Source organism: Balaenoptera ricei, chromosome 4, assembly GCF_028023285.1.
Source record: "Balaenoptera ricei isolate mBalRic1 chromosome 4, mBalRic1.hap2, whole genome shotgun sequence".
Taxonomy (NCBI): Eukaryota; Metazoa; Chordata; class Mammalia; order Artiodactyla; family Balaenopteridae; genus Balaenoptera; species Balaenoptera ricei.
Window position 1 is genome coordinate 113,987,384 of NC_082642.1, and position 21,126 is coordinate 114,008,509.

Genomic DNA, 21,126 nt, shown 5'->3' on the forward strand with positions numbered 1-21,126 from the left:
TGTGTGCCTTTTGCCATTTGGAGATATTTCTTGAGCACTCTTACACTTTCAATTATCCAGACTTTCTGCCTTTTATTTCTAATCATAATTTAAGCTCCTTGAGGGAAAGGGCATGCTTTATACTTTTTCCAACTCCCCTCCACTCATAGAAGGAGTCAAATATTTATTTATTGGATAAAAATATGAAGGAAAAATAAGTGTTTGCTCCCCCCACCTTTATTATGGGATTCCAGAAAGGTACTATCTTTTACAAACATGGGTGGATTTTTCTAATTTTTTTCTTTTATTCTCCCTTTGGGCACCTGATGGGAAATGGGTTCTCAACTCTGGCTGTATAACAGAATCACACCAGGAAGCTTTGGAGAAATACTGATGCCAGGATATCATCCCCAAGATTCTGATTTAATTGGTTTTAAGTGGAGTATAAGCATTGTTATTTTTAAAAGGTTCTGCTGTAATTCTAATTGTAGCTAGGAGTGAAAACCTACAGGAGCACATAATAGGTGTTCACTAAATATTTGTTGATTTCATTTGAAGTTGAGAGGTATGGTCGGCATTAGGGGGGTAGAATACTCAGTGTTCACCTTGTTATCTCCCCAGCCCTGATAGTAACAGCTCTCAGTGTAACTCTGGTGGGACAGTGAGCAGGTAGGTCAATGGATCAACGTTAAGTTCTCTGATATGCTATGGTTCAGCCGCGGTTGCGGTTTCAAGTCCTGATATGGAAACCCAGTGTCTATTTCTGTCTTTGCCTTTCTCTCTTCTTTGACCTCCTTCTCCCACCTCCCAGTGGAAATGTCATTAGGGCTGGAACTTTCTGTTTTGTTCATCACTGTATTTCTAGGGCTTAAAACAGTATCTGGCATATAACAGCTACTCAGAAAATATGAGTTCAATATATTTCTCTTTCTCACACAAAAACATACAAATGCAAATAAAGAATTGCAAAAATAATCATTTTATGAGATTTTAAGACCCAGCCTTCTTAATATTACATTCAGAAACAAAACACTGGCATTACTGCTCTTGTTGTGTATAATTCATTCTTCTACTAGCAAGAAGGTACCAGATGCTTGAGAACTAAGGGAAGAACTACTCCAGTTTCTTTATCTACCTGAAATCTTAACATTGACTATGAATAATGTGAGTTTTGCTAAAACCAATTTGAATAAGTAAAAGTTTATTTCCACTTTCCTTTCTATCACTTTAATGCCTAACTTTTAATATTAACATATCAATAACATATTGTTATATTAAAACATAATTACATTACTCTTTGCACCTTAGACGTTTTTCTGCAGGAAAAGTATTAAGGAGAATAAACTGATGAATATTTTTAAAAAACTGCTTTGAATGTAACAATTCCACAATTAAAAAATTGTTTCATTATAAAGGCAGAGTGCCTTGCAGGAACAGGGAAATGCAGGAACAGGTGGACTAAGAGAACAGGGTCATAGCCTGGACCAAGGAATAGAGGTGAAAGCTGGAGTCAACTGGAGAAACTGGCCAAAACAGAAGTGCTGCAGTACCGGGGCTCCAGAAGAAATAGGTTATTAGATAGGAAGAGATGCTCTTCGTGTGTAGGGAATTTCCCTGTTTCTCCCCTCTGGCCCCTCTCCTACCCCGGTTAATTGCCTACAGTCCTAGATACATGGCCAGGAGTCCCTGAGAAAGCAGAGCAGAACTCAGGACTGGAACCCATAAGGTAGGAACCAGAACACCTGGCTGTTAATTTCCAGAGGCTCACTTTGGACTTTGTGAGCTTCCGAGCCATAAGCCTCACTTAAATTGACAGTTCATTTATCTCCAAGAGTATAAATAATAATACTCACTTCATATAGTTGTTGCTAGATCCGAACAAGATAATGTATATGAAAATGCTCTGTAAACTGTGAATCATTAGGTAAATGTTATTCTCACTGTTAGACTGAAGAATTTGTTGAGAAAAAAAATCACTGCTAATTTTTCCTTCATAGCCATGAGAAAATGTACCTGTGCTAAAGGTATAATCACAGTTACACCACATTTCTAACAATCCATACAAAAATTTGGAAACACAGAAAGTTCCCAATTACTTGGTACTATGAGACAAGTTTTAATAGAAACCAAGATAGATGCTTTTAGCCAGGAAAATGAAGGCACCTGTCAGATTTAGGACCAAGGCACAAATTACTGAGTGGAAGAACTGGTCCCAAGAACGAACAACTGGCCATTAGTGGGAGTTAAAGTGTATATGTAACAGGTGTTTCTGTAAAAAGTACAGAGCTAATCTAGACAATTCCACTTTTCCATGTTTCAAGGAAGCAAACAGAAAGGATTATTTTGTTTGTTTGTACCATCTAGCTACCAGGCAGAATTGAACTAAAAAATAGGAATGGCTTTTAAAACAGTTTTTCTTACAAGAGAAACTTGGAAGATTGAAATTTCAGACTTTCTATAAAGAAAAAAAATTATGGTTTGGATTAAAATCAAAGACCTCATAACAATGCTTTTAGTTTTTATTCATTTATTATAGCTGTTGAAATAGAACAATAGTAAAAACAAGCTTATTATGAACATGTATTGACAAACAATGAAATTACCACTCATCTTTGTATTCTGGTGTACCAGCTCTTTTTTACTTTAATTTGATTAGCAAAATATAGATATTCCTCAGAAACAGAATAATGACCTGGAAGAATACGACCCTTAAAATCTTTTAAGAATCCAACAGGATGAGAGATTGGTGGCTATATTTTAAAACTATGTGCATTATTGTTTGCCAAATCAAGTTAATGAAATGTTTACTGCTAGAGTGTTATTTTTAAGTTGACAAAAGCATTTTTGCTGACTTGCTCACTGGTCATACGCATGCAATTTAAAATGGAATTTCAGGGGCTTCCCTGGTGGCGCAGTGGTTGAGAATCTGCCTGCCAATGCAGGGGACACGGGTTCGAGCCCTGGTCTGGGAAGATCCCACATGCCACGGAGCAACTGGGCCCGTGAGCCACAATTACTGAGCCTGCGCGTCTGGAACCTGTGCTCCGCATCAAGAGAGGCCGCGATGGTGAGAGGCCCGCGCACCGCGATGAAGAGTGGTCCCCACTTGCCGCAACTAGAGAAAGCCCTTGCACAGAAATGAAGACTCAACACAGTCATAAATAAATAAATAAATAAATAAATAAAAGAACGTGAATTTCTAAAAAAAAAAAAAAAAAAAATGGAATTTCAAAATACTTTTATCACACGTACCCATGAAGAGACTAACCGGGGTCTCAAGACTGTTAAATGAATTCTGACTTTCGGTTCACATTAATAACAGAATTGTTAGTCTTGTCAAACATGTGGCTTTCTGTTTTAATAAGATTAAGGCCATAGGGTTCAAGCTTCTTTAGTTTAAATCTCTGGCACCTAACATTTCTTTGCTCTCCCAGCCAGATCAGGGTTTTTCAACCTTGGCACTATAGACATCCTGGGCTGGATGACTCTTTGGCGTAGGGGCTGCCCTGTGCATTGTAGGATGCTTAGCAGCACCCCTGGCCTCTACCCACCACGTGCCACAGCACCACCCAATCCCAGCTGTGACTTGTCAGACACTGCCAAATGTCCTGTGTAGGGCACAAGCCGTCCTTCACTGAGAACCAGTGAAGTAGAGGAAGAACCATTCTCCTCCCTCTGCTTGAGTTCTCGGGTCCATACCCACCACTACTTCATTTTACTTTAGTCAGTCTCTCTCTCTCTGTGTCTCTCTCCCCATCTGCAATCTGTGATTTCTCTCTTTGACAAACTAACATCTCAATTCTCCCCATTAAAAAAAGGTAAACATACAAATCAGCCAACCTCAAGTAAATTCTACAACTCATGTATTTACTGTCCTCTTGTATTCTTTCACTAGGAATTTTTAGGAAGACTAACTTTCATTAGCACTTAAACTGAGTTGTTAAAAATAATCTATGCCAGTGATATACTTTTCCTTTATTTTTTTTTAAAGCTACAAACCCCACCAAGCACACATATATCTTTATTCTCTTTATTTTACAATGGTATATGTTTATGACCATGAAATGGAGGGCCATATATTTAGTGTACCAAGCTTCGTGAAAGACCACCTGATCCCAAGATATTTCACAATCAGTTTACATACTGATGCATGGGCACCATCCATCAAGCATCCTGTTGATGTAAGCTATCTTTATGTCTTATAATTTCAATATATTTGGCATATTTGGTTCTTATTAAAATAAAAATGATTAGCATTTTCTACCTTGTATCCTCTTATAAGACTAAAAAACAGCTATAAAAGAAAATGTAACACCTTATAGCAATTAATTCTTCTGTGACTTTTCTTGCTGTTGACTTTGGTCCACGTGCAATTGTATCTCATGAGGTCCTATCAGAATCAAAGCATTGTGATACAGTGTGTTCTGGGGTCACAATGGCCTTAGCCTTCAATGTGCTTCATGGATATATGCAACAGGAATTCAGAAATGGCCTTTGAAACAAGCTTTTCTTATGATTATAAGAGACGCTCAGAAGGTTGAAGGGAAATTTCAGACTTATTTTTAAAAGTACGGTTTGGCTAGCTTACTTTCCTGGGACTTATTATCTTACTGGACAACAAATTCCATTTTGGGAGCTCTTTGAATGTTCTGAAACAGTGTTTCTCAACCTTTTTTTTTTAAAATAAACTATGGCCTCCAGTAGGATTTTTCACTCAATTCGCTCACTACTCCAATTAACCCAAGTCTTACTGAGCTTTAATTCTGGTAGTCCATGTTTTATAAAGAAAAAGACAATGTATTCAATATGCTATTTCTAACTACCTATCCTACACTCCCACCGCCTACACCTTCCTTGTGGCAAACCTTTAAATATTTATATTTAACAAGATTTATCTTGTTCCCACTAAATTTTTTCTTCCAAGATCAAACTCCTCAGTTTATTTAGCTCTGGAATCCCTGTTGCACAAATTCCTTATCATTGTGGTCATTTGTTTGTTAATATACCTTTTAAAATATGGCACCCAGATCTAAATGCATTATTTCATATGCACATTGAATTAAGGGACTACTTCAGTTTTTATTCTGTACACTGGGCCTTGGTGTTTGGCAACACAGAATGTTCTCAATAAATATTAGCTGTATATATGATTTTAACTTAGCTTCTCAATCAGGCAGGATTCTGAGTAAAAAAAAAAAAAAGGTTTTTCTGTTACTACTACAGGAGTCTTTCCTTCCTACACACTGAGATCCCTCCTCCATAGTGGTTAAAGTGGTTGGCCAGAGACGAGGCTCATTCTTTCTAAAAGACACCCAAAGGGGGAAATTTTTGGCAAAGATCCTGAGAGTAGAAGCCCCTTGCAGTGACCAGGGATAGAGGACAACTGACCACATCAGAAATTTATAAGAAAGTTAATGCAAGTGATAGAATTTCACAAATCTTTAGAGTTCACAAAAAAGTTATCCAGGGCTTATGAGCTAATGCAGACTAACTGGTGCCTTCTGTTTCTGCTCTGCCATTATCTATCAGTAATAAATGGTTTAATCCTAAAAATATATTATGTGGTTTTCATTCTTGGCTCCAGATTACTCATGGAGAAGACAAAATATAACCTTTAATTTGGTTTGACAAGACATCCTACATAATAAATAAATGAATTGCTACTAGTAAAATTGCACTCAAAGAATGCGTTTTTGGCTCCCAAACAATCACATTCCAATTTCACTAAAAAAAAAAAAAAAAAAAAAAATCTGCTTAAGCCAATATATGATGTACTTCCAGAAATATGGATCAATCATACCATACCTGAACATTTGGTAGAACTCAGTTTTATGTTACCCTGTGCTTTATACCTGAACACACACACACGCGCACACACACACACACACACACACACATATCCCTTTTTCATTCTGATTAACATATCACAGAAAACAAAACAATAAAAGAAAATCTATTAGGTAACTGATGTATATCATGTAGTATAGGATTTTTCTCCTCTTGGCCTTCCTTCAGCCTCTTCAGGCAAAATCCATGTTCTTACTTCTTTTGGCAAGTTGTTCTACATTCTGAAATTATTCCATCAGATGGCCTATTCTCCTTTACTTTTACCCTCTGATTTTACTTTTCTCAGTAACTACTGTAGAGTCATATAGCATACTGGTTTGAACAGTTGGGAATGGAGATTCTAGGTGAACAATGGGATGCTTCAATTTCTCTTCATCAATACTTAGAGAAATCTTTCTTGGCTACTTCAATAATTCAGAGAAGTTAGAGAAAAATGTCCTTGAGAAATTATTTTCCAAAGGCTCTAAAGGCAAGTGAGATAATTGCTGTAAAAAGGTTTTGAACCATCTGAAAGGCATTTTTGATAAGTTCATTATTGTGTTTATCATTCCTCATGGACATAGAACAATGAATTCTCTCATATTTGTAGAGTGGATACAAAAGCTCAGCTAATATGGGGGTACTTCAAAGACGTCTGCCCTACACATTCTCATACAGCACTGTATGTATTACTTTGATGTAAGAGACTAAAAAACATGCTTAACACAGCTGCCTTCAGCTGCAAGCCAACATTACATGGATTTATTTATTTTTTATTGCTGCATAAATTACCATTTCATAGGGTTGGGCTGTTCAATTGTCATCACAAATTTTATAAGCACATTTTTGAAAAACGAGGAAGGAACTTTCTCTGAAATACTACATAAGGCATTAACAGAGTCATACAAATGAATGGTGGTCTGGATAGTTCCATGGTTAAACAATTTAATGCTTCAAAAATAGTTTTAAAAATCACCTGAACAAAAATGTGCACTCACTCATAAACACAAGGCATCAGATTAAATTGGTGGATGCAAAATGTATAATAAGCATGGCTGACATAAGAAAAAAGATGGTACAACAAAGAAAAGGTAGTATTTTTACTTATATATAATATCATTAAAGAACATATACTAGGGACTTCCCTGGTGGCGCAGTGGTTAAGAATCTGCCTGCTAGTGCAGGGGACATGGGTTCAATCCCTGGTCCGGGAGGATCCCACATGCCACGGAGCAACTAAGCCCGTGTGCCACAACTACTGAGCCTGCGCTCTACAGCCCGCGAGCCACAACTACTGAAGCCCGCATGCCTAGAGCCCGTGCTCCGCAACAAGAGAAGCCACTGCAATGAGAAGCCCACGCACCGCAACAAAGAGTAGCCCCCACTCACCGCAACTAGAGAAAGCCCACGTGCAGCAACGAAGACCCAATGCAGCCAATAAAAAAAAAAAAAAGAAGAACAAAGAACATATACTAAAGTACATATATCAAAATACTTCTATGGGGTACTACCCCAAATTTCTACATGTTTTCATAGGAACAGAAACTTTCCAACTTTCCAATTGACAAATATTATCAATTAGTACTAGAATAAAACATGGAGAATGAATTGCTCTTAAACACCACTGGCCTGAGCATTCATCTCTGAATTCTGATAAAGTGTTCTGGATTCTAGAAAGGATAAAATGTCCACAGAACAAAAGCCTCGATTATCTATGAGGCATTTTAGTGCAGGATATGTTCAGATATGAAATATATTTCATATATTCTCAGTCAAACTCTTCAGTTTCTATGTAGCAGTCTCCTAATAGTAGCAGATCCAGAAACATACAGGAATAGCCAGGGCTATTCAGTTGTCTTTTCAGTAAAAATTGAAGATATCTGCAGCTCTACTTACTGAGCTCTCTAAAGAATTTATTAGCTCACATAAATTTACTAAACAAGGAGATGAGAGAGCCTTGATTAACCAACTACAAAGCTGTATTCAGAACTCTTTGTTCTTGTAACATTTTCATTCTTTCAACAAGGATCTATTTGAATGCCTATGTATTGGGCACTACTCTAGGTGTTTCATGTACATCTTTGTACATCATGAACAACATGTACAAGAGACATAAGGGATAGGTCACTGAACAAAAGTGATAAAACCTCCACCTCTATGGAGCTGATATTCTAGTGGGAGAAACAGACAATAATATAATAGCAAGCAAATAATATTGTACGTAAGAAGGTAGTAAGTGTTGTGGGAAAAAAAGGAAGAGAAGAGCAGTCTAAGAAAGGACTGAAAGTGTATGGGTGGATTGATCAGGTAGACCTCACCAAAGAGCCCAGCTCTGAGCAAAGCTGGAAGGAGTCTAGAACATTAGTCGAGTGGTTCTGGGGGACAGCACTCTACAGAGTGGGGAGCAATTGGTCCAGAGGTGGGAATACACATGGCATGACTGAGGTTTGTTAAGAGAACAGGATTCCAATAAAAATGTATTGAAGGTAAAAATCTCCCTATTTTATTTCTAGAAATACCATAATATCCAACTTCTGTAAATTATGAACATAGGTCTTTATGCATGCAGAACCATCTAGAATGGAGCTCATTAACATCTTATAGGAGGTTATTTCTGGGTAGTGGATCTTGGGTGGTTTTTACCAACTTCTTTCCATTTCTTTATATTGTTTTAAACTAATGATCATATTAGATTTACAGAAACAGGATTATTTAACAACGAATGCAGGGACTTCCCTGGCGGTCCAGTGGTTAAGACTCTGGCTTCCACTGCAGGGGGCATGGGTTCAATCCCTGGTCGGGGAACTAAGATCCTGCAAGCCATGTGGAGAGGCCAAAAAAAAAAAAAAAGAAAGAAAAACAAAACAACTATTGCAAAGCATAAACTTCTATTTATGTATATTTACAAATGACTAAAAGGGCATATTGTATTTGTCCAGAAAGTACAATGCAAAAAACATTATACTTGGCTTTGTAATATCCTGTCATGTACCTTCACTAGTATTTACACCTGTACATGCATAAATAAACATCTGTACACATTTTTTCCTCCTTTAGGTGAAGATGAGAAAATAACTTGGACTTTAGAATCAGGCATATTTGGTCTAAACTCCAATTCCAACCAAACTGCACAATGTTGGACAAGTTATTGAAATATTCTGACTTTTCCACTTGGAAAGTAGGGATTCAAACATTCATTAAATCTGTTTTAAATGATAGTTATTTATTATTGAGGGTGCTGGGATTACTACTGGGAATGACTGGGGAGACAGAACACACAGACGAGGAGCTAAGGCAACGTGCCAAATGCTGTGACAGGTAAGGGTGCCACAGAAGTCTGGATGGAGGAAGGAGGGTTTGACTCTTCCTAAATCATTTAAGGAAGGCTTCACTGAAAAGGTAACATTCAAGCTTAGTCCTAAGGATTAAGTAGGAGTAGGCCAGGAGGGTAGGGGCAGAGTTAGTGTTGGGGCAGCAGAGGCAACACGGTTAAATGTAAGGAGGTGTGAAAGGACTAGGGTCAGGTGTCAGAAAACTACAAGCACCACACGCCAGCACAGGGTGCTTGTGAGGCTCACCAAAGCAATGCACGGGACAGCACTCCGACAGGGTATCCACGCAAACACGAGAGGTCAATTGTTTCCCAAACCTGGGGGTCCCTTTTGCCTCCTCCCTCACCCTTATATCTCCTTAGCAAGCCCACTATTTTTTGTTCTCACTATTCTCCAAAGTTCATGCCTTCACTATGCTTCATTTGGCTGGAAGGGTTGCAACTGTCCAGCAAACACAGTATGTACTTCACCAGTGTCAAATGCTTTCAACTGCCTGACTCTAGCCTAGCTAGAGACCTTGGAAATGTCACTTACTCTCCCATGTCACTTGTAACTAGTAATGCAGAAAGAGTAACAATGATCACTTACCAAGTACCAGGTAGGGTGCCAAGCCCTACAAATACATCGTCTTATTTGAGTCTTACAACAATCTTAAGAGAATGGTACTACTACAGGCCCCCAACCCCTTATCCATAATTTTGAGATCTAAAAAGCACTGAAAGCTAGTAGTTTTTCCTTAGTTTGTAAAAAATTCATTTGGATAAAACCTGAATTGAATGCATATAAGGCTATGTATCATTTTTATTCCACTTATAAATTCCTATATTGCCTGCTGTGAAAACACAAATGTGTTGGTTATGAGGCACTGCCTGAGACCTTGTTGGGGAAGTTATCTAACACATCTAATTACTATACAATATAATCTTTCTGAAAAATTCTGAATTTCAAAATATCTGATGTAAGAATTTCATCTCTTATCATGGATGAGCAAGCTGAGACACAGAGAGGTTAAGTAACTTGTCCAAAGTCACACAGCTAATATTTAGTAGACCCAGGTCTCAAACTCAGGCAATTTGTCTCTAGCTCCTAGACTCTTAACCTTTTAGTTAAACTTGCTCTGAGTGTCCAATAAATTCCAAAGGCTTCCAAAGACAGCTATAAGGTACTGTAAGTCTCACTTTATTATCCTTACTGCTTCATATGAAGTAGGCTTCTCATCGTTTCTAAGACATATTCTCTGCTTTCCAATTTCTAAGTGATCTTTGCTCAGAATTCCCTTTCCTCCAATGCTGCTTTAATACTTCCTTCCCATCCCTCCATCCCTTCAGTTTCAACTTCAATGCCAAGTTCTTCAAGATAATGTTCTGGTTTCCCTCAACCACAGATGAGTTTACTATTTCACCGTTTATAGTACTCTGTATTTCTTTTTTTTTCAGCCTCTAGACAAATTCAACCTTATATAATAGCTATCTGTGAGACTGTCTCCCAACTAAATTGTGCCCTCCTTCAGGGCTGGCAGGAACCATGTCCCATTCACCTTTATGTCCCCATAGCACTAGACCAGTGCTATGGATATCATCATTGTTCCATAAATGTTGGCTGCAAGAATAAAAAGCTAACAATATTTTAATTAATGAGTTTTGTATTGATGTATATAGGTGATGTTTTAACACTCACACAATGACAGACTTAATCTTTCCCTTTTTAAAACATTACCATCTTCAAGTGGAATTTTCTGAAGAATTTTCTCTTGTTTCTCATGAGATTGAACTAACAAACAAAACAAAACAAAAAACAGGGAGAGAAAAATAAACCATTTCTACTTATGAACATCTAGACTCTAATGCTGGCTCATCACCTTGAACTTTAGTTCCCACAAAGAAATTATCCTATTAGAAAAGTGAACATGATATAATATCTTTAGAATCTTTCCATTCTGATGAATTTGGTTGGTAGAGGGAATTACTGAAGAGAGCATTTCATATTTAGATTCTATTCTGAGTATGCAAATTCTAAATGCTTTACTATTAAGAATTTATTTCTAATATTTTCCAGAGGTAGGGCCTAAAAAAGTGTTTTCTTTTGAAATGTCTATTTCTTATTTTATGTAAAGGATGGCTGCAGGTGGAATTATGAGCAGCTTCAAAATGGAATATTAATTCTAAAGAGGACCAGCTGACATAATTTGCACATGGAAAATTTGGCCTATTTCCATTTTTCTTGCAGTTTTTTCTTTTAGGTTAATAATGTATATATGCATATTATGTGCTTTGAACTGGCTTTCTAGCAATGGTAATGGATTCCTCTTATTCCATCCACATTTGTAAATGACTGGCTAGGATTAGGCCATCAAACAAAGTAAGTTAACTGTTCCATAAAGAAACCCACCCATGAGTTCTGACCTCAGCAGTCTCATGCTCCATTCAAAAGATTTCATTCTATTATTTTTCTGATAAAATTTGGAAGTTAAATGAGCTTAGTTAAACTATACCATTTGTGACATACATTTTAGGGCCTCTATGCTAAAATCAACTATTTTTTGTTGTTGTTGAAATGTATTTCATGGAAACACCAAAAAAGAATTTTATTCCTTTTAAAGGCAAAATCCCATGAAAACAAATTATTTAGGTATATTTACTATCCTACTTAGCATCTCTCATATTTGATCCGTCCACCTCCTCTCTGACTCCACTTCTACTGCCTATAGGCTCTCATCATATCATGCTGAGCCACCGAATATACCTTTAATTTGCCTCCCCTGCCTTGGATCTCTCTACCCTCTAAGTTGCCCTCCACTTAGATGTTAGAATGACTTTTCTAAAATGTGAAGCCATTAATGTTATTTTCTGGTTTAAGTCTCTTCCCTGGCTTCCCATTGCCTCTGGGATGGTCAGCTGCATTGTGTGACATACCTTCTTTCCATGCTATGCTGCCTCCTGCTCATCTAGCCCTATGCTCCTTATAATGAAACCGTGTACACTTCATGCCAGGTTGCTTCATCCCTCCATGCCAGTGCCCATGCTGTTCTCTCTATCCAGAAAACAAGAAACAGCAGCAAATCTCAACATTTAACTAGCTCTCTTGACATTTGTTGACTGGGGTTGGTTGGTGTGGAGCTTCTGGTAAACATTTAATCTCAACTCAAGAGGTCCAGTCTCTGGCTTCCCTGGATTCAGGTCGTCATCATCATGGCAACTTCTGTTGGTCCCTACCTCATATGAAACCTCATCAGGATAACTTTCATTAGTGCTCGTAAGCCAGACATTTAATTAGAAATGACTTTCAGGAAAAGCCCACTAGAAGTAACAGATGCTATATACACTGCTCTTATCTAAAACTAACTGAGGTTTTAGTATTTAGCACAAGTAATTCTGAACTGCTCTACAGTAACAAATCACACTATCATAAAAATACTCAATTTTTTCATTCATTTAACAAGGTTTCACAATGTAGCTAGGTTTCTTTATCATTATTTGGGAAAAAATTTCAGCAAAATTTTCCTATGGAAAATGTTAGCCAACAAAGAGGCATGTTTTACAGCAGAAAGAAATTGTCAAATTATGAATGAAGTTTCTTAAAAATGTGTAGAGTGTCTTTAATTTATGCTGTATATACCAAATAATAAAGGCTGGTCTTTTGAAAGAAATGATTTTTCTAAGTATATATTTATTTTTATTATTACCATCTAAACCTTATGAACTTTAAGCTTACAAGTCCAGTCTCCTAAGATGAGAAGATTTCAAATGTGCTTTATGCAAAATATAGCTTTCTATGAAAGTGTCCATTTTTGACTACTTTGTGATGTTTTATATCAAGGACAAACCACCAGTTGACATTCAGAATGAAGATGTCTAGAGCTACAAAGGAATACCTGACATCATGAGATGCAATGTGGCTTCCTCTCCTTTCCATTCTACCATGTTTAGCAAAAATAAAACCGATAGGCATATTTCAAAAGCAAAAAATTTTAAAGTCCTTTCAAGTCCCAGTCATCCACAGTTTGATTTAATATGATTCTCAATGATTTGGCTTTACTGAAATGCTAATTTACTTTAAAAAAAAGCACTTTCCTTAATTTCTTCATCTTGGAAATATTATTTTTCCATTTAAAAAAGCCCAACCCCAAAACTATAACCCTTCAAATTAAATACTATTCCTTAGGGACTTTTCTTCTACAGCAAAGATTTTGACTGTCACTTAATAAGCACACCCAATGCCTCAACCGTGAGCACCAAGACCTGTGACCTGGGCAGGGAATGCCTACTAGTAAGGGAACATGTCTTAAGCTACTTAATTTTCCAGGCCTTGCTGCTCAGTGCCTCTGGCAACTAGTGAGTGTTCAGTGAGAATATGTTCAATGAAGAATTAATGGAAATGTCCACAGTAGCAAGTGGAGGTAGTGAAATGAATCAGACTGTTGATACATACAGTATCTTAAATTTACTCAGAAAAGAAAATAGGAACAGACCAAAACAAACCTGCTTCCGACAATTATGTTACAGTCGTTTGGCCTTCACTTTCCAACCCCTAAAGCACTTTTAAAAATATTTAATGTATTAAGTCTCATAGCATCCTAAAGGGTAATAAACACAATTATCACTTAATCTACAAGTGGAAAAATGGAAGTATAGCTAGAAAAAAGAGAGAGATCGAGAGACACACACACAGAGACATACATCGCATAGGAAAAGAAATAAAATTTCACAATGAATTCAGACTTCCACTCTTAACATTCTAACTACCAGTACAGTTCATGGTTCAAGGTTTGAATCCCACACTGGAACGCTGGAACTAGTCTGCCTAGGTTTGAATCCTGGGTTTGCTTTTATTAACTGTGTTATCTCACATATACCATGTGTCTGTTTCCCTCATCTGATTAATAGGGGTGATAACAGTACCTACTTCATAGGATTAATATAAGGATTAAATTAAATAATATATATGTAAAATGCTAGAAAAGTATGTGACTCATTGTAAGTTCTATTTAAGTGTTTGCTAATAAATATTATTATTCTTTCCATTAAATCAGTGAAAATTAAATTTATTTTTGGGGGCAGGCATATTTTGGCAGTGGAATTATTTCTTGAAAACCAAATATTATGTAGAACTCCAATAAATAAACAGACAAAAGCAGTTTTGACTTAAAAAATTATCTCATACATTTAAATGTATGATGCAGTTTTAAGTTAATTGTGTTCATAATGAGGCTGTTTTGGTATAAAAATTTATAATTTGTAAGATGATAGTTACATACTTCAGTTATCCTAAACCTCCATCTTACTTATTTCTGTATTTCATTTTTGTTGCACAGTGTCAAGAAAAGTTTGATTTAAGTAGTTTCAAAGGTTTTTTTTTTTTTCTTTTAAGCCTTCAATGAAATTGATCCAAGGGCTTGAAACAGGAATAGCAAGAATTTTTTTCCAAGTAGAATTATTAGAAATATTTAAAAACTGCTTACACTCCTTATAATAAATCAAGAAAAGAACAATACAAGCTAATAACATAAAGTCACGACGCAGCGTGCTAGCCATTCACTTGTTCCGGCATAACTAACTGGTGTACAGTGAAGACAGGTGTCATTGACACTGCCTGGCATTTAACTGACTGCTGTGTATACGTGCCTGCAATAGTGAGCCTTGCCTTTGCAATTTTACATGTGTAGACAGGAACAGGGCTGAATTTGGATACGTAAAGCCACACCCTCCCTAATCAATGCCATGGGTACCAGACGTTCAAAGATAGTGTGAAGTGGTGGCAGGAGATTTCATGAGGTCTGAAAAAAAAAAAGTTAACAGAGCAACATAGTTACTTAAGTTGATAGTTCTCCAATGTGACTTTGGTATATAAGACATTTTAGTGTAATTTATTTTATTACAATTTTTAGACAGTTAAAATATTTATAAAATAAAATTTGAATCACATGTTTGTGGAACTCCAGAAGCGTATCTGTAGAATAATTTAAAAACCACTGGACTAAGATTCTAACTCCACCTAGCATACAGACAGCTGAAAAGAACGGCACACTCACCCTAAAAAGAAGAAAAAGTAGAATAAAACATAAAAACATTACTTGGGTCCAGAGAACTCAGGTAACAGGGTAAACAGCCAGCCTGAAATCCAGGAAGGGACAGGTTCCTCCAAGGCAATTTGGAACCTGTGAACTGGCTCACTTGTGGCAGAACACAGAGCAAGAGACACCCACCAGGCACTATAAGCAGTTAAGAAGTCGGCTAAATATTTAAGAAATTGCTAAAGGACAAGTATAGGCTAGAGTGAGAGTACAGGACTCTTGGGAGCTGCAATCACAAGGGCGTTCAAACCCACTCTCCGCCAGGTGCTCATGAGAAAGATGGGGGAAGGGTGGGAAACCGGAGAAAATTTCTGAACAGGAGAGAACAAGACAGAAGAAAATGGGCAGATTTTTCCTCCAAATAATTAAAGACATAAAACAACAGGTCCAAGAAACCCAGAGAACCCTGAGTAGGATAAACAACAACAATTACAAAATCATATATTCAAACTACTAAAAATTAAAAATAAAGAAGAGGGCTTCCCTGGTGGCGCAGTGGTTGAGAATCTGCCTCCAATGCAGGGGACACGGGTTCGAGCCCTGGTCTGGGAAGATCCCACATGCCGCGGGGCAACTGGGCCCATGAGCCACAACTACTGAGTCTGTGCGTCTGGTGCCTGTGCTCCGCAACAAGAGAGGCCGCGATAGTGAGAGGCCCGCGCAGCGCGATGAAGAGTGGCCCCCGCTCGCGCAACTAGAGAAAGCCCTTGCGCAGAAATGAAGACCCAACACAGCCAAAATTAAATAAATAAAAATAAATAAATTAATAAAATAAAATAAAATAAAAATAAAGAAGGGATCTTGAAGGCAGCCAGAAAAAGAAAAGACTATATATGGAGAGGAACAAACATAAGGATTGTACCAAACTTCTTGTCACAAACTATGCAAGCCAGAAGACAATCAAGTGACATCTTTAAAGTGCTGAAAGAAAATCACTGGGCAAAGACTGTTCTCGGAGGCAAGCTTAGGTCCAGCAAGGGTCCTACTAGTAATCTGGCTGCAGTTCCCTTGAGGAGTTACATTTCCTAAGTTCTTGGTGTCTATATATTTGTCTTGGACATGGCTTAATAATTTACCTAAAACATCCAATAAACAGAAAACACCACATTACCATCCAATTCTATTCTATATGTATGATTTCTGTATGACTGTTGTTTAGTTATAAGCAGAAATGAGTAGTGTATGTAGGTCACAGTATCTTTTTACTCTCCTCAAATAGACTAACAACAGCACAAACTTATATAGCCTCACTATGTTCTACTTTCTAAGTGCTTTATACTTATTAAAAGAGACACTGTATTACTGTTTGCATACTAGCCCAGAGTAAATATGCACTAACGTATGCTGTTGATTTTTCTAACCTTTCTTTCTACAACTCACTGCATATTTGACTTCCACATCTGAGCAAGAATGTTACTTTTGGAATGACTCTGATACTCATGATTGCTGAAATGTCTCTTTCCCTAGATTATACTATTCAAAATAGAACTTTCTTCCTCCTCCATGCCTCCTGGTATTGCAATCACTTTCTATCTGCTTACTCTATTTTTTTTTTCATAGCGCTTATTACTACATGACATATAATATTTTAAATATATTTGCCTGTTCATTGTCAGTCTCCTGTGCTAGAATGTACGACAGTAGGGACTTTTGTTTCTCTTGGTCACTCACTGCTGTATCTCCAGCACTTAGAATAGTTCCTGGAACTAGATGGATTCATTATGTATTTGTTGAATAGATGCACAAACGAAGGGAGAATATATGAACAAATAAGCAAAATCCCTTTTGCCTAAGGAATCTGGTCAACTTGGGGTGGGGAAGAGCAGAAGTAGGTAGAAGTTGAATCCCTGCTATGTGAAAGGGGCTTCACTGGCTTCATCTTAGATGTCCAGCACAGTCCTTGGAGTATTAGCAGACACTCAATAATATTAATTTTAATTACTGATTGTTGTTCTTATCTCATGAACTCATCTTAACAAAGCAGTGAGTGTGCTACCATTTTCTTGTTTTGCAAATTCAAAAACGTCCAACAACACGCCCATGTTACAGAGTTAGGAAGTGGCAGTGCCAAATCCACCCAGGTGTGGCAGGCACCAGAGCCCAAACCCAGAGGTGGGAAAGAGAACACTGAAATGTTCATTGTCCATCCTTGAAGCTCACTTCATGCACTCATTACTTCGTCTTGCTTCCTGAGGGGCTAAATTGTGATCTTTTGTTGAATAAAATTGAATGAATTTTTATTATATGTCATAAAATAATAGGCTCTTTCCTCCAAATTTGGGTTTTTATTCTTGTTTCTAACTTGTTTGACCTGACAGTGATAACTTTAAAGTCAACAAGGTAAAAAAATGGACTTTATTAAAGTTACCAAAAAAATTCAGTTTAATAAAGCCCTCTAAAAACTGCAGGTCCACACCATAATAAATCAACCTGCGCTTGAAAGTGCAAACTGTATATACTGGCACCTGATTCAGCTAAGATAAAAACAACAAGTCCTTCAGTGATAAATTGTCCTCTCCATATTATCCAATGGAAATATTCATATTGTCCAATACCTACAAGCAATTAGAAGGACTGAGTTTAACTTTCAAATTAAAAGGCCATTAAGATGGAGCACAGTCCCCCAATCTGTCTCTGAAAAATATTCACAGAACTTTCTTGGTCTTAAAGCTTGGGAGGAATATAGTACATTTTCAGATTCCTTTCATCACAGAGCAATTCAGCCAGCTATTGGAACTGTATGTAGACTACAAGAAACTGTGGGATAAAATAAAATGAGAAACTATGCAGGATCTCTTAAAAGTTATTTAACAATTATACATCATCAGTCAAGGAGAGCTAAACTTTGAGCTAATCTGCTCCCTACCTCCACCCCAGACCACAAAACCAGGCCTAAGAAAAGAGGTATTGAACATCGGACAGGATACCTGCATCCCAAATCTCTGTCTCCCTCACTGCTACCAAAACTGGGAAAGATGTGTATTTAAAAAGAGGTTTAAGTATAAGTCCATTCATCTCTCATCAAGTGTGTAGTGTGTTCATTATCTCCCTTACCATGGTGGGGTTTTGCTTTTCAGTCTATTAGTTACCTACAGGATGCAAGTATGAATTCTATAAGGCCTGAGGGGAGATTCTGATAAGTTCCATATAGTAAAGCAGATATTAGATGTCTACCAAGACCTGGCAATACAATTTAAAATGTCAAAATAAGCAAGACAAAAAAGAAGAATTTACATATGTATTTGTACTTATATATTTTAGATTTGTTTTTATGAATATATTATGGTTTAATATTTAGAAGGAGACTGAATTAGTAAGCATATTGAAATGGGATTTGCAGAATTAAGGCATTAAAGCAGACCAGTTTTTGAAATGTATAACTTTGCACACACATAAAAATAAGTGTCTACCCACTGACCTCTTATTAAAAAGGAATTCTCAAACGAGTATTTAAAATTTATTAACACACCCACTAATTCCTATAGAGATCACAGGAAGAGAGAGAGAGATAGAACATTTTTATTTCTTTCCTTTATGCTGTGTCTACATAATGCTCCTAAATTCTCATGAAATTCATTGAGTTCTAACACAGATCTCAAAATCCAAACTTCAGCTTTATCTTTCGGGTGGCCTCATTTTGCCCTTCAACTTTCTTAATAATTGTCATTCCATCCACTACTCCTATAGTTCTGCACCTAATTTTGTGAATAGATAAAAGGGAAGCGTTTAGTGGTCTCTGCCCCAAATTCTTTGGCCTGTTTCTGGCTCTCAGCTTTTATTGCCAAAGGCATGAAGATCAAAAGATGCTCTTTGCTGAAGTGTTTACTGCCTTGTAACATACCCTCTCACAACAAAGGAGTTCTTTATTTACATCTAACATGAAATAGTAAGTTTCAAAGTAAAAGGCCTGCATCAGACAGATGCAAGTGATAGAATTTTCTTGCCCCACACTCAAGAAAATTCACATAATTAACATTAACATCTAAATGTCCTCTAGAGCAAAAAATACCTCTTAGGGAGGGGGTGCAGCTCTGGCTTTCTTATGGATTTCCTTGGCTTCACCCATACCTTCAATCTTCCCCAACAGGGTGGTGACATGGGCTCATTTCACTAGCACAGAAACGACTCGCGACTGCCCTGGAAACATGAACCATTATTTACACTGGAAAGAATGACTGGGAGCAGCTGTGCCCAGCAGCAGACAGCACTAGAGGCAGAAAATGGGGTTGTGTCTCCAATCTGTTATTATTGTCATAACTAATGGAGAGGAATAAAATGGATTACCAGTGCTAAATCAAACTGAGAGGTTTCTGATGCTGCTGCAGGACATTGGCTTCTCACAGTTTATGATATCATCAGGCTTCTTGATGAATTTACAGTCTGGTAATCCTGCCTTGGCATTAGTTTTCCACATGCAAATCCCTGGAATATAAGTCAAATCAGCAAATGAACAGGACTAGGGAACTCCATTGGGTCAAGTTTATTTCAACCTCAGGGAAAGCTAAGACTGGTTGTCTTCCTATTCCTAACCACATTTTTAAAGCCAATTAAAAGACTTGTCTGAATGACATCTTTTCCCATGCTTGCATATTCATCGATGCTTATTATGTCTCTGCAATATTATTCTGTTCCTGTCAGAACCAGGTCCCTTCTCATTAATAACATTTGCACTGATTCACTTACTGCTTAGCTGGACTGTATTATCTATATTTTACCATTTTACCCATTTGTCCACTATAGTCCTTGTTGGTGTGCTAGTTATATGCCTAATTCACAGTTTCCATCTAGTCTACATACACCTAGGCCAGAACTAGGTCTACATAATTAAACTTGTACAAGACCTACCAAAAGATTATACAGGTGGCTTTTTAGGATGACCTAAATTCAGTGACCCAGTGTGATTATTCATCCATTCATTCGTGCTAGTGTAAAAAAGGCAACAGTGTTGCTCATCATCCAGATATGCAAAGGGTTGAATCTCAACCCACTGCGCCCTGAGGGAAATTCAGGCTGGAGAAAAACAGATTGAGGCATTCTGTGCTATGGTAAAAGGCCCTTAGATAGTTAAGATGCATATCTCAGGAGGAATTTCAATGACCCAAGATTCTTGCATCTTCCCATAGAAAAGTACACAGAAAAGTATTAAAATCATTAACTTCAGATATCTGTTCTTTGTGATTAGCAGTAATCTGTCTCCTCCCCTACTTTTTGGGAGGAGTTCCTTAGAGCTATCTGAGAGGCTGTTTCCCAGGCTACCGTCCTCAGGAAGAACCTGAATAAAACTTAAACTCACAACTTTCATGTTGTATGTTTTTCTTTCAGTGGACACTAGGAAGCTACTCTACCCTCTCGTACGGGAATGATGCTGCAGGGAGAGGGCTGCTCTCAGCAGCTGGAGAGTTACTGGGTGCCCTAGACCCTACCCCAGACCTTTCAATGATTCCACAGGTAAGGTCCTGATGAAGGCACCTAGCCCAAAGCTACAGCCTACTCAGGTTCCTGTCCCCACATGCTGGTACTAACTTAGATCAAGGAGTGGCCACAAGATAGATACTGATGGGGGAAGTGGCAATTTTGGAAGTGAGTCTCAGAGAGATCAGGGGATGATAACATATTTTCATCTGCATCTTCTGTGAGACCTGGTTCCTGACCCCCAGACCTGTATTTCTACCTGGATTCTAAAGACATCTCGTACTCAACATACAGAAAAAGAGGATTCCTTACAAAGTGACTTCTTTTCTTGCATGGTGATCTTAGTTGCTGATTTCAGCAACCCACACTCTCTTAGACACCAAAATCTGCCAATTCTTGCCATTAAATATCTTGTGAATACACCCTTCTTCTTCAGTCACATAGCTAGGACCATTGCCAAGCCCTATTCCTTCACATGGATAATTGCAGCCGCTTCCTAACTCATCT

General features: G+C 37.5%; 2 protein-coding genes across 7 annotated transcripts in view; one reads left to right on the forward strand and one right to left on the reverse strand.

Moving 5' to 3' along the window:
• CMSS1 (cms1 ribosomal small subunit homolog) overlaps nt 1–21,126 on the reverse strand; it is a 393,286-nt gene that overhangs the window by 200,256 nt on the left and 171,904 nt on the right. The gene's annotated exons all lie outside the window — the stretch shown is intronic.
• FILIP1L (filamin A interacting protein 1 like) overlaps nt 1–21,126 on the forward strand; it is a 306,240-nt gene that overhangs the window by 119,758 nt on the left and 165,356 nt on the right. For 2 of the 6 annotated variants that reach the window (XM_059921292.1, XM_059921293.1), the window contains exon 2: nt 20,530–20,655. The exons of the other annotated variants lie outside the window; for them this stretch is intronic. The gene's annotated coding sequence lies outside the window, so the exon portion shown is untranslated. The remainder of the gene's footprint in view (nt 1–20,529; nt 20,656–21,126) is intronic. 6 annotated transcript variants of the gene reach the window in all.